The sequence below is a fragment of the Rattus norvegicus genome, chromosome 1, assembly GCF_021556685.1.
Source record: "Rattus norvegicus strain SHRSP/BbbUtx chromosome 1, alternate assembly SHRSP_T2T, whole genome shotgun sequence".
NCBI lineage: Eukaryota > Metazoa > Chordata > Mammalia > Rodentia > Muridae > Rattus > Rattus norvegicus.
This window is the reverse complement of record NC_141534.1, coordinates 111,176,051-111,191,235: the sequence shown is the minus strand read 5'-3', so window position 1 is coordinate 111,191,235 and position 15,185 is coordinate 111,176,051. Positions and strand designations below refer to the sequence as shown.

Genomic DNA, 15,185 nt, shown 5'->3' with positions numbered 1-15,185 from the left:
GATCATCATCCTTTGTCTACCGTGGGGATGAGTGTGACAGAACAGTGACATGGACTGGTATAGAAACAGTTGGATCTGGTATAAGAAGATTCAGGTTCCTTTGCTCCCTCTTTAAAAACAAAGGTTAGGATCCAGGAAGCAGAGAAGTGAGACTCTGTCCCTTAGCTCTCTGGGTAACCTTAAGGCTTTCCTCTGTTCTAGACCTCAGTTTCCTCATCTGGACACTGAAGATGCCAATATTTAAATTATGCTATAATAAGAAAATTCAAGTTATTATCACAGAAATACAAAAGTACATGAATAAATACTAACAGTGACACTTACTATGATTAAAGTGGCTACGATTGCAGTCAACAATGATTTCCCGAGCAGAGCTGCTGTGCAGCTGGCAAGGCTTGATGCTACAGAGCACGAGTAAACAAAGCTGACAGGAACAGGTGACATCTGGGAGCCCACTGGTCATGCCAACAAGACGGCCAAGTGGGCTGCCAAGTATCTCTTAAGGAAGGTCAAAATGGAAAGGGCCATAGACTAAGATTAGACTTGGCTTACATGTAGGTAAGGCCAAGCTCTGTGTTCATGCCATCCTTGCTCTGGGCCTCAGTCTCCTCACCTGTAAAACAATCTAATAGCCAAAGTCCTACCTTAGAAGATAAAGGGAATATTATCCGTTGAAGTGATTTACAAATTTTAATGCACTATGCAAATGTGTGCTATTAACATGTTAATTATTCCTATATGCATGCTAAATGATCGTGTTTATCAAATTGGGAAATACAGAAGGACAAACATTCTTTCGTTAACTATTCAATAAACTAAATCTGTCAGACAAATTGTAAAAGAGAAACAACTGGTTTTAGAGGATCTTGCATTAGAAAAAAGTAGTCAAACTTTGACACTTACCATAGTTACCGCAGAAAATGCTGGCACCTATCACATCAATACCCAGGAGGTTCTAGGAATTCTTGAGTGTCTAGATATTTTTAGAGGCCTTATAAGCAAAACACACTCAGGACTGTTTTACAAAAATGTCTCAAATAATGATGATAGGGTTCTCATGTGAAAAAAAGACGATTCCAGGTACAGACCGTTTAAAGGAAACTAAACACTGTCGGACAAGCTTTTCAAAGCCAATAACCATGTAATCCTGAGACCTGGTGTGCAACATGTTTCCAAACATATTTAAACAAGGAATCATTGTTCTCATCCTTCTTCGACAAGTAGAAAGAACTGAGAACTGAGAATGTTAGCAGACAACTTAAGCATTAAGTCTGGAGTTTCAACAAGAGGCATTCAACCTTCAGTGGACAAGGCAGAAACACAGGTCAGAGCTGGGGTGGGAGTGGGGGAGGGGGAGCTATAGATACCAATTTGGTTTCTATTCAACAGCCAATAAAATCCTATCATTCTTTGACAAATCACTACAACTGAGGATGATACTATCTAAATTAAAACCGATTGCAAATTCGAGTCAGGATGAAATGGAGACTATGTTTGTTATATATAAAAGCATGTATGTCATACGATAATTTTAACATGTAACCTGAAATTATATACTTATGTGATACAGGATATACATAGTTTTATGATTGTGTTACATATGGTAGGTAAGTAGGTAGGTAGGTAGACAGACAGACAGAGATATACATGTATATACATGTGGGTATATATTTACATACATATATACATATATAAACTATCATGGGGAATCAATAAGATATAGATTAATGATGTGGTTGATATAATAAAACTAGGTACTTTCTAAGTGTTTTTGAATCCAGCTAAGTCATGGCCACCCTTTCTCCTCACTCACATAGCTTTCCATGAAAATGCAGTTGAAATTCAAGTTACTCTATTCTCTCTTCAAAGATGAGACCCAGAATCCTAAAATCAGAGAAATCTGATTCTAATACTTAGCTACCTGGGTGACAGTGCTTTCACTGTTCCTAATCTCAGTGTCCTCATATGCAAACTTAAAATGTATACATGTACAACACACACACACACACACACACACACACACAGGAACAAGAAAACAAGAAAAGTCTACTTTAAGAACAATGTCAGGGTAGTAGATGCCAATGGCATTCTCAGGAAAAGCTATGCTATCCCATCTGACTGAGGAAGAATGGTGGCCATGACTTAGATGTATTCAAGAAAATCCCTACTTACATTAACTGCTGGGATGGCATAAGAGTGGAAAGTTGAGAGATCATTTACTGCACATCAGCCGCAATTCAACCAAGTGGATTGGGGTTGACCTCCACACTTTTTGAGAAAGTGGGTATGTAAAAGTGGACTCCAAACTACCATGGCTACTGAAGACATGGAGGTTAGAGGGGAATCCACTATGTCACTTTACTAGACCAGCATAATTCCTAGCTACATTCTAAAAGTTACACTGACAGGTAAGTGTAGCTCTCAGCCCTCACCAAAGAAACTCCTCTTTGCAGCATACAAAGACCATTACAAAAACCCCACATCATGTCAAAATGCAGGCAACAATTAACTAACTGTAGAGTGCCCAGCCCCAACACAACTCCTGAACCAAGACTCAAGGAACACTGTAAGAAGAGAGCAAAAGGATTCTTAAGAGCCAGGGGACAAGCAAGTCTGCTGTGAGATAATGTCTCCTAGAAATGGCAGTGAAGTTTCACTCATGGTTACCTCAACAATATGGCTGCCTAAGCAGGACTCAAACAATGACAATAACAATAGACATGGAAAGAGAAATGTTCATGGAACCCCAACCCCAGACGAAGAGCTACCAGCAACTAAGAGATTCTGATACAGGGACATTTAGTCTTTCCCAGGAATGAGTTCCTCTATGGTTATCCAAAATTATACATACAAGCAACAATAAATGGACACAACAGGTTGTATTGACATATTTATGCGTATGTATGTATGTATGTATGTATGTATGTATGTATGTATGTATGCCAAAGAAAAAGGTCATGAATTTGAGAAGGTTTAAGGTGAGGGGGATATGGGAAGGTGGGAGGGAAAAAACTTTGGAAGAGTTGAGGGAAGAAAAGGAATTGAGAAATGATATCATTATATAATTTAAAAGTCTAAGAAATTAATAGGAAGGTAAGGGAAAAATTAAAAATAGACTCAAGCTCAAGAAGAAGGAAGACAAAAATGTGGAAACTTCAGTCCTTCTTAGAGGTGGAGCAAAATACTCACAGGAGGAAATATACGGACAATGAGTGGAGTAGGAACTGAAGGAAAGGTCATCCAGAGACTGCCCCACCTGGGGATCCATCCCATATGCAGCCACCAAACCCAGACACTATTACTGATCCCAAGAGTGCTTGCTGACAGGAGCCAGATATGGATGTCTCGTAAGAGGCCCTGCCAGAGCTTTACTGATACAGATGAGGGTGCTTGCAGCTAACCATTGAACTAAACACAGGGACCCCAATGGAGAAGTTAGATAAAAAACTGAGGAGCTGAAGGAGTTTGCAACCCCACAGGAAGAACAACAGTATCAACCAACCAGATCCCCCAGAGTTCCTGGGGACTAAACCACCAAACAAAGAGTACACATGGAGGGACCCATGGCTCCATCAACGTATGTAGCAGAGGATGGCATTGTCTGGTACCAATAGGAGGAGAACCCCTTGGTCCTGTGAAGGCTTATTTTCCCAGAGTAAGGGAATGCCAGGGTGTTGAGGTGGGAGTGGGTCTATGGGAGTGAGAGTATCTTCACAGAAGCAGGGGAGGGAGGAAGGAGGATGGGAAAAGGGCAAAAGGAGATAACATTTGCAATGCAAATATATAAAATATCCAATAAAAATTAAAAATACTCTATAGGGGTTTAAATATCCTGGTTGAGGGTATTGGCAGGTGAAGGCAGAAAGGAGAGGGATGGGAAGAACTGGGGTAAATGTGACCAAAATACATGGCATGAAATTCTCAAAGAACTGATAAAAATAGTACTTTTAAAGCCCTAAAACCACTTGTGTTTTAACAATTTGGTAATTTCGTATTTTTCATTAAACAGGTCTCCTTTGAGTATCTATGCCCCATCCCACAGAATCATTGATGCTTCGCCACTGAGGTGTCAAGGACTCTACATTAGATCTCTCGGGTGAGCAGTCTTGGAAGGGGGTGCTAACTGAGGAGCCCTGAGACTCACTGTTTATCACTGTGAGTCCAAACCTGAGAGGAAGGAGAATCAAAAACTGCAAGCTGCTCTATCACATTCCAAAAAAATGTATGAATTTTCCTAGTGTCAGATGGACCCGAGATTAAATACTGGGTGTTCCATGGTGTGAGACGCTGAGCTTTCAGTTTCTGTATCGAGCGATGGGACGGAATGAAGGCTCTCATATAGATGCCTCCCGAACACGTGCCCTGGCACAAATGTTAGAGTTGCTTTCTTTCAATGATTTATTCACTTTACGTCCTAATTGTGGTCCCACCCTTACAAACCCTTCCCCTATTCCCTCCCCCAACCCCTTCTCATAAAAGGGGAAGCCCCCCTTTAGTGTCACCCTGCCTGGGACTTCTAGTCCCAGCAGAACTAAGCACATCCTCTCCTCCTCTCCTACTGAGTGCCAACCATGCAGTCCAGTATGAGAGCAGGATCCGATGGTAGGCGACAGAGTCAGAGATAGCCTCCACTACTTTCATTCAGAAAAAAACATAAAAACAAGAAAACAAAACACAAAACCACACCAATACACACCCAAGAATGTCCCCCATCCATTCAATATTTGGCAAGTACAGATTTACTGCTCTTCTCCAATTGGCAGGCAAAGTTTTAGAGCAGGGGGTCTCAACCTTCCCAATGCTGTGACCCTTTAACACAGTTCCTCATTTTGTGGTCACCCCTCCCCCCCCCACCATAAAATTATCTCCATTGCCACTTCATAATTGTAATGTCGCTACTATTCCAAATTGAAATGTAAATGTCTGACATGCAGGATACCTGACCTGTGACCCCCAAAGGGGTCATGACCCATATGTTGAGTCCTGTTGTTCTAGAGAGAGAGAAAAAAATGAACAAAGAGGCAGCAGGCCCAGCATTCGTGCACAGCCTGGCACTTGGAAAAAAGCACACACATTTCATTTACTCCTCACAAATGTAAACAAACTTATTACCTTGCCAAGTCAAGCACAAAGCATAAGTTTGCAGAACGCTGGAAGCATCAACACATTGAAGCGTAATCTATCTCACAAACCAGAGCTCTTTAGCTGCGCTCAGAAAAGTTGCCACTGGAGTTCGGAGGAGCCAGGTGAGTGAGCATCAGAGACACAATGCTGACATTCACCGACAGAAGGGAAGGTGATAAAGGCCTAGCTGGAAAGGGATGCCCAGATCTCTACAGCAGCTCCGTAAGAGCTGTCAGCTCACACTGAAATTCTGAAACTCTTTTCAGTGGTAAACAACGAAGGGGGAGGGGGTGGGGCTCTTTAAAAAGATGTGTAGGTCAGAATTGGAATGTATCTTAGTGGTTCTTTGTGTCTTTAGCTTAGAAAGGAAATGGACAAGACATGGTCTAGAGAGATGGCCACAGGCTACCAAATGCTTGTTCTCTTGCTGAGGGGACAGGGTCAGTCCCCAACACACTCATCTGGTGGTCCATAACCTCCTGTGATTCCAGTTCTAGGAGACCCAACACCTTCTGATGTCTGTAGGCGTTTGCATACTTGTGGTGACTTAATTCATGCAGGCACACACATGCACATGCCTACGTAACAAACTTCTTTTTTAGTTAAGAAGATGTGCAGCATCTGTGAGAAAAGAGCCCATGAAGCACACTGTGTTCATGCAGGCAGACGCATCTTTATTTTCTACCTAAAATAACCACCATCCTCCAGGCCCAAGGCTGGGCCTTGGCAACTAGGAGTTGAATTTCAAGCAGCCCATAGCTCATAATTTAGGAAATATGGAGTGTAGTAACAAGATCCTGTTGATACTTTAAATTATGAACAAAGTGTGAACAGAGCTAGAGCAGGGAACCACAATGTCAGTCACCAAAGTGAGGAGCATAAAGGAAACAGCCAAAGACTATCCTTAACTCTTTTATACAGCATCCAATCTCCCTCTCAGCATCCAGTGAATCATCCAGCCTGTTGATTTCAGCTCTGCCCACTATGTCTCTGACTAGTTGCTATAGTTAAGATTTTTTTTCAAAAATAACAATCAAATCTCCCTGTTTCTTATTTTTAAAAAAGCCTTTAATACCCCAATTTCTTTAGAATGATTTCATAGAATCCTGCTTTCACCTCCCTCTGTTCTCATCCCAGCGTTCCCACCAGGTTCTAAGAACCACAAGCCCTCTTTTTGCCTCAATGTTTCTATAAAGGCCCCTCCCAGCACTTCATCTTCCTCCCACCAGTCAGCTCCCCGCATCTCATGGAATAGTTTCAACTTGAATCCCACAGGGCAATACATACTTGCCCATGAAACATCAGTCTTAGTCCTTGCTTGTAAGATATCCATTTCCTTTTCACTCCAGGAGCTGCCCTCCCCTTCCTCACTGCTTGCAACACATCCATGACAGTAAGACTGAGAATTTACATACTCATAGTTGAACAGTCATGATCACAGCTAGCTGATAATTTATTTAAATCTTAAGCTGTTTCTTAAAGCTTATTTTGCCTTAGTTTCTATAGTAGTTCTTAAAAAGGTGGGCTAGGTAACAGCAGGTGCTGTGCAAGCTTGAGGACCTGAGTTCGAATTTCTAGTACCCACATAGACAGCTGGGTGTGGAAGCACATGTGTGTGACGCCAGAGCAAGAGAGCAGAGACGGGCAGACTTCAGGAGCTAACTGACTAGCCAGCCTAGCTGAATCTAAGAGTTTCGGGTTCAGTGAGAGACCATGTCTCAAGAGAATAAGGTACGAGGTTAGAGAAGAAGATATCCAACATCTTCCCCTGGCCTTTGCATGTGCCCACACATGCACACATATGCATACCCTGCACACATACAAAACCACAAAAAGAGAACATTGGAGTGTATGCATTTGCACACTGGTTTTCCAAGAAGACAGAAACACAAATAAATGCATTTCTGGTCTGAGTTCACAAATGATAAAGAGAGAAGTTTTAGCTCAAGTACACCAGATCAAATTTTAAGTTCTCATCCAGCCTCTGCTCTTCTTCCCTAAAGAGTTGGCATGTGTAATTTATATCGAGGCCAACTTCGCCAAGAATTTAAATTTAACAGCAAGTCTAGGCATACATACTGGGAGCTGTATCTAAAGCAAGTAAGACATTTGGGGCAGAGGAGATGGTTAAATAGTATGCGAGAGGTGCGAGTGTAAGGACCTGAGCTCAGATCCCCAGTTATCTACAAAAATATGGGTTCATGCCTAACTTCAAAGCTGGCAGGAAGGCAGGAGGATTCCCTGGAGCTCAATAAGCAGACAGTCTAGCTAAACAAGTGAGCCCCAAGTTCAGTGAGAGACCTTATGTCAAAAGACAAGACAGAAAGTGATATGACCTCTCACACATGAGGTCACCTTCTGGTGTCTACACATATATGCATGCATAGGCACACATATGGACACACACAGACACATACACAAAGTACAACATGATACATTCAATTCTTTCTACCTAGATATCAGACATGGCAAAGAATCAAAAGTTACTTACATTTTAGGTAAAGTAAAACATTTTAATCTACTAAACTTCCCACTTCTGTTTAAAGCTCTAAAGCTTGGATTTGTCCCTAACGTGTCAGCAGGACATTTTTCCTTTCATTTTCTTGTTTCCTTCTTTGTTTTTGCTACATAAAACACTAACTACCGGATGAAGCAACCCAGTACGAGGAAAAGAGTTCCAAGAACCGGGAAAAGAGTCAGAGGCAACCCCCATCCCCACTGCTCGAATCTCACAAGGACAGAAAGCTACAAAATTATGAGAGTATGTACCTAGTCTTATTATTGTAGCTTGTTATACTATATTTGGTTGATATCCCTGGGAGGCATGCTCTTTTCTGAAGGGAAAGAGGAGGAGTGGCTCTGGGGAAGAAGGGTGGTGAAGAAAGAAACTCGGAGGAATGGAGGAGAAGACACTGTAGTTCTCTATAATATATGAGAGAAGAATACATTTTTAAAATGCTATGTACTGGGGCTGGGGATTTAGCTCAGTGGTAGAGCGCTTACCTAGGAAGCGCAAGGCCATGGGTTCGGTCCCCAGCTCCGAAAAAAAAGAACCAAAAAAAAATGCTATGTACTATAAATCAATGACTAATGACTTTAGGGGACACCCCAAAGCCTCAAAACCCCACACAAGGAGCCAAGCATTTTCTCAGTGTGATCTCCCATGTTGAAAGTACATCCCTGGAAAGCAACTACAAGGCTGTCATTGTTTATCCTCTGAGCGTCTTGAGTCCTGAGGAGAGGAAAACACACTAGGGAAATGCCAGATACATCCCTCTCACCAAGAGCCTGTCAGGAGTCAGATGCAGCAACTGTACGCTTTAAAGAAACACCACCAAGCAGCCAGGCAAAGCCAGATGAACTCCTTCAAGTGGTCTCAGTAATATTTTATCCATTTCCTATCTACACTGGCCAGGCCTCAACCTTGGAAAACATAACTATGCAAAGCAGTGTTAGCTAACCTGGTTCTTTTTCTCCAGCAACCCTCCAGGCAACGCTTCTGAACCCTTGGGGCCTGGAACGTAACTTTCCTCCTGGACATCCAATTGCATCCTCCTGACCTCAGACTTTTTACTCTCTGGTCCACAGCTGTGGTCTCTGATAATTTTTTTTTGATCATGCATCTTTTGAGGTAAAAAATGTTTGGGTGTGTACTTCCTGTAAGTAAATAATACATAACTATTTAATAAAGTATATGTGTCCACTAGCACTACATCATATATAGTGTAATATATATCAAAATGAAAGCTATTAGCACGAGGTAGCACTAAGCATAAAGTTCTACTATGTTCTCCATAGTCAAGTGGATTCAACTGTGCACCCACCCAGTGTGATGTCTGTACAATATTTACATGCATGGCCTACAGGACAACCTGGAGCTCCTGCCACATCACCATTGGCTACATCTTCCAGATGCTGCTTGTTGCAGTCACATTAAAGCTATTACTCTGTGCTTTCATATACACTAAGGATATTCATCCCTCACACCTCTCCCATTTCACCACTTAGGCCATCTTATTAAGAACTCAGTTCCTCGGCCACGCCTCTCAGGTAACCTGCTATCGTCAGAATGCATGGTTCCCATCAACATAGTCACTACAGTCTTTAAGTCTAGGATAGTGCAAGTTCTGCTAGGATTTCATTATCTGCCTATGTCTTTCTTCTACTCTAGACTACAGGGTTCCTGAGGATGGGTCAGATCATTGATCATCTTCAAAGTTCTAACAACCCAGAGGCTCCGGCCAAGCATGTGCTTATGTTACATAATGCTCCACACCTGCTTGCTTTACCCCCTGAACAGGACTACAGTGTACAACCTTGCATGCTTCATACTACAAAATCACAACAGAGCCCACTGACCCTAATGAAGATCATGCCTGACTATAAGCCCCATTTCTATGAAGCCTATCACAGCTCAAAATAAAACTGTGGCCCAATATGTATGTTGGTGGGTACAATGTATACCTAAGTATCTGTAGATGGACAGACAGATAAGGAAGACCTACCTTCTAGTCCAATAGCTACAAAAGGTAAGACATATTGCTATTATGACACATAATTACCCAATTAAAATGATAAAAGGTATAAAATCCACACCTATACTGTATCAGTCTTCCTAAAGCACTTCTGGGTATCTTTATTTAAGTCTTGTTTCACATCTTATTTAAGCTATGAGAAACTGAGACACAAAAGGATCAAGTAACATTCTATGGTCACCCAGTTGCTAAATGGCCAAGTCAGGATCGATCAGGATCTCCTGGCCCCCATTTCAACATTCTTCCACTGTACTGTTGCCTGGAGAACTGTCAAGAAAATAAATGGAGAGGACAAAACACTAGAACACAGAACTATCTGGGGGCTAGTCAACCACCAAGGCAAACCACAGGCAGCAAGGGCCAGCCATTTCTACATTCATTTTGCTTCAATCTCCACTTTTTCTATGGTGCTCACAACTCCACAATTTGGCGATATTCTTAATTAACCAATATCCCACTGTGTACACACTCATCCTTGCTACCATCAGGATGATATCAATCATTTGCAGATGCATGTTAAGCTTTCTGCATGAACTGCTTTTTGCTTAGCCTAAGGCTCTGAATTTATACTGCATGTAAAACCATGAATTTTGCTTGAGGGAAAAAAAAAGAACAGGTGAGTCACTTTGGGATATGAGGTACAGGGAGTTGAATAAACCCTGCAGAGAAACAAAAGCAGTCACTGTGGAGACGTCTTAAGGAAAAGACAATGACACTGTGGCAGGCAAACTGTTCTGTTATCCAACCCTATCCATGAGTAAGTCTCAGCAATATCTGCTGACACCAGAACACAGAAAATAAAACAGTAAAAGGATTAAAATTAATGAGGAACTTTTTTCATTTAGTAAGCAGAAAAGCCAGCGAGATCAGAAAGCTGTTCATCCCATCCATATTCTTGTTCCTCCTGGGCAAAGAGCTAGCTACTGTTCACCAGTCTCCCTTGGCACTGAGTCTGGTGGGTAACGAGGTTTTGGCCAGTGAAATGTAACCAGCCCAGGCACATTGAAAACTTTCTGTTCTCTCTTCCTTCTCCACAATGACCTTAAAAGTCACAGACTATACATGACCACCAAAGGGCCCTGACTCAGAACTCTGAGGGAAGACACTTAATGACTAGAAACTGCCGTTTTAAAGATTACATGATGAGGAATGAAAGTTGACGTTGCTGTAAGCCCCACATCATTTGATTTATTATGAATATGGTGATGAATGGGCATCCTGGGGTACTAAAGACAGCTAGTTCATAGTGGAGTAATGAGAAATGCCCCTCATCGCTCACGTATTTAAATACTTGGTGCTGTTTGGGAAAGTTATGTATGGAGCCTTGCTGTAGGAAGTATGCCCATGGGGATGGACTTTGATGTCTTAAGCCTCCCCCTCTTCTTTTATCTCTGCTTCCTATTCATGAATGAAATGGGATTTCCCAGCTTCCTGCTTCTGCCACCACGCTATGGGTCCCTGGCATTACGGACTCTATCTCTCTGAAACCATAAGCTAAAATAAGCTCCTTCTTCCTTAGGTCATAGTATTTTTCACAGCAACAGAAAAATAATACACAGGAAAAGGTAACACACGAGTGCTAATATTATATGGCCTGAATATTAGCAAAACTTAACAGAAACGACTTCACATTTTAGGAACCAGGTCTTGAACAACACAAGAAAACTCTGAGACAAGAAAGGGGACAGTCACATAGAGACTTGAATCCTTTCCCACTTTCTCTTTTCTCCTTTAGTCCTTCTTTTTCCTTCCTTCCATTAAACTCATGCTTGCTCATCAGCAATTCACCTGTACTAAGATAATAAGGAATCAAATATAATTATCGTCCAATACAGTTTATACTCCAAAAAGACAAACTCAGTTAAGAATGGTTTTGAGAAAAGGAAAAAAAACAATTTTAGAGAGCAATTGCTATGAAGAAAATAAAGTCCGAGTATCAAAAATGGCAACAAAAGCATTAGAGGCTGGGAAAGGTAATCTCATCTGGGTGGTTAGGAGAGAGACCTTTTTTCAAATTTTCAAAGGAAATTTCAAACTTTTCTGAGCTTGCTAGAAAGTAGAAAACTTTGCAAAAGACTTGGGAGGGGCATCCTGTACTGAGGAAAGAACCACCACCCAGACCTGTTGGGAGGGAGCGAAGAATGCGGATAAGTGAAGACTTGAGAACACAAAATAGAGGGGCAACACAAATACCAAGTACAACACGAGTCCAGGCTTACCTAGATGCAAGTTTGGGTATCATTCTGAGAACCATAGCACCCACCAGGCTATTTGTAAGAAAGCAATGGCATGGGGTTGGGGATTTAGCTCCATAGTAGAGCGCTTGCCTAACAAGCGCAAGGCCCTGGGTTCAGTCCCCAGCTCCGAAAAAAAGAAAAGAAAGAAAGAAAGAAAGAAAGAAAGAAAGAAAGAAAGAAAGAAAGAAAGAAAGAAAGAAAGAGAGAAAGCAAGCAAGCAAGCAAGCAAGCAATGGCATAGCTCCCCTTTGTACACTTTTGGAAAGGTGAGTAAATGGGGCAAGAGTGGCTACCACGGTCTTCACTAGCTAAGAAACAAAAAGTGTCAGACAAGAGCTGACACTATGAAGATACAATGAATAGGTGGTTATGACTCATGTGAGGCGCTAAGTTGAAGAAGACTAAATTCATGAGCATCAACATTCTGTGATTGGAACAACCAAGTAGACAGATGTGTGTTCGCTGAGTTAAGGTCTGAAACCCCAAAGAGTTTTGTAACACAATAATTAAGCTACATGACAACCCCATTTCTGCAAAACACCCTAGAGGCCTAATCAACACTTGACACACCATTGCAAAGACGTAATGAAAAATTCCAAACGATACCTTACAAATAATTTTGAGGAATGCCTTTTAAGAAATCACCCTGCTGCTCTGACCACTGTGTCAGATAGTTTGGAGGGCTTAAGTTTTAACAAGAACCCTTTGGTCTGACTCAAGTACAGTTAACAGAATTTAGGTTTGACTTTATTTTGCTGTGTCTGTTGTTTTAATTTCAAGAGGAAAATTGTCAGGGCAGGATGAAGAGATGGCCATATGAACCAGGACAAGCACAGAGGCGCTATGCAGTGTTTGTAGAGCACACCTCTTCTATGAGAAGAAGAGTGGGAAATAGTGTGAATAGAAAATGATGTTTCTGCTATGTGTTTCTACAACACATCAGGTCCATTCTTAGTTCATTGTCCCTGATTCCAGGCTGTACAGGAGAATTCCTAGCCCATTTTACAGGTGAGGGAACTAAAAATGCAAAGCTCTAGTAATTCACACAAAGTCACGCTGAGTGGATGAAGCACAAAGTCAAGCTATAGAGTGGGGTCTATCCATTTTATATAGCTTACCAGTATCATTAAAGCATTCAAATCCCTGTCACTCTGTTAATATGAGGCAAACCCATAGGTGCAAAAAATGTGATGCCAAGGAGGAAATGACAGGGATAATCAGATCATGCAAAGAAATTTAGAATTAGTATTGTGGGAGTTCAACTAAAATTAAAAGTTGTCGAGGCAGAAGGGTAGAGGTTATGAAGGGTTCGGGTGAGAGGAAGGACAAGATGGCTTTGCATCTTGGCTGCTTGGGTTTGATCTCAAGCAGCCCTGGGATCAAAGATGCAGAGGTAAATGGAAGGCTCCCAGGAAGGGAGTCCACCTGTTCCTGGCAGAGATAGGACAACAGACCAAGCTACTCAGATGAAACAAAGGCTAAAAGCTGTCTCATTAAGGGATAGTAGTCTGAGAAAACACTTGGGTAGCAAGCTATCCTGCTGAGCCGTGCAGACTAAACAGAACAAGAAAGATTTCTGGAGGCATCCTTCCATCCAGCATTAGGAATTCCTGCCAATACCCAGCCACAAGGGCAAAGAGCTAATGTGGTAAAGATGGATAATTCCTCCCTAGTCAAAGCAGGATTTCAGAGATAGACTCAAACTGGAACAGCAACCGGGCTCTGAGAATCATGCTATATTATGCAAAACTCTTAAATGGAAAAGAAAATGGAAAAACAGAGATACCTGATTAATTCTTGGGTAATCAGAAGTGCAGCGAGCACAGTCAGCCTGTTCCCCATGGATTCTCTAAAGCTGGAACTGGCAGTTTTGTTTCTATGAAGCGTGCGCACACTACACTGTATACAGTAAATCTCTACCTTCTTAGTGACACTGAGGCCACTTCCCATCTGAACTCTGGTTTCGCAGCCACCTTCCTGGTCTCTTACTCCTGGAGAAAAATGACAGGCCCATCCATCCATCCATCCGTCCATCCATCCATCGTAACCTCCAATCACATGAAGTTATTGCTATGATCTAATTATAATATAATCTTGGGAAATCAAAGAAATTATCTAAAAAGAAAAGTTATGATTCACATTGCTGATCCGTGCCTGTGTGTATCCAATGCTTCTGCATATCTGCTACATGAAGAGTATTAGAGTCACATAGCACAGGCCATTTCATGCTAAACTCTTCTCGTAAACAGCTCCATTTGTGCTTTCAGAGGAGAGAGCACATTCAGCCTTGTAAGTGATAATGGTTTGTGTCCCACAGCCCCTGCAAACTGATATAATGTAGCCCTTCCATCTCAAGGCACTTTCCCTGGTGATCGGCCAGTTCTGCCATAACATGTATCGGAATAAAATTCAGTTCTCAAAGTACTGACCTCTGAGAGAACACAAACCAGGAGCTTGTACTCATGACAATAACAATGATGATGATGACATCGATGATGATGATGATGACGATGACGATGACAACCAATAAAATCTTTTTAATCTTTAGTCAACCTGGGAAATTTGCTAAATTTTTAGTATGCTCCATCCCATGATCATATGACTAGGAAATCCAAATTCCGATGCTGGATTTGGTATAACCAAACACTAAATTGCAACTGTATTCTAACACACACACACACACACACACACACACACACACACACAAAACAACTTACTGCTTGACTATAGCTCCTGAATTTTAGACTTTCCCTGGTGATTCTCAACACTGCTTTCTTTATTGTAAATATTGATCTCTCCTGAATATGAGAGCTTTGGATCAATTAATTTAGGTTCTATCAGCAAACTCAACTCAGTTATAGAAAAGGACCAGGTAGCTGTCCCTGACCATCAAGGCAAATTTCAATGGTATAAAATATTATATATGACATGCACCAGAAATCCATTCATCATTTGTCAGATGTCAATTGTTACATGTCATCTTTCTTCTGGAAGCCCGACTAAACAAAAATAAACCTTGATATATGACCGGGTTTTGTGCCAGAGAGGAAAATAACGAGATGGGGGCTTGCAAAAACCGTCAGAGCCTTCATTCAGAAATAATTCGAGTCTTGTCTAATTGAAGCTTATTCGCTTGATTTTCTGTTCTTTTTTCTCTTCGAGACATGGTCTCACTGTATTGCCCTTTCTGACCTAAAATGCGCCATGTAGACCAGGTTGACCTAGATCGCAAAGAGTTTCCTCCCTCTAAGCCCTGATTGCTAGAATTAAAGGCAAGTATCACCGTGCC

The 15,185-nt window shown here is 41.6% G+C and overlaps 1 protein-coding gene across 3 annotated transcripts in view; it reads right to left on the bottom strand.

Moving 5' to 3' along the window:
- The window catches only part of Nell1 (neural EGFL like 1), an 890,282-nt gene that overhangs the window by 584,890 nt on the left and 290,207 nt on the right, over positions 1-15,185 (bottom strand).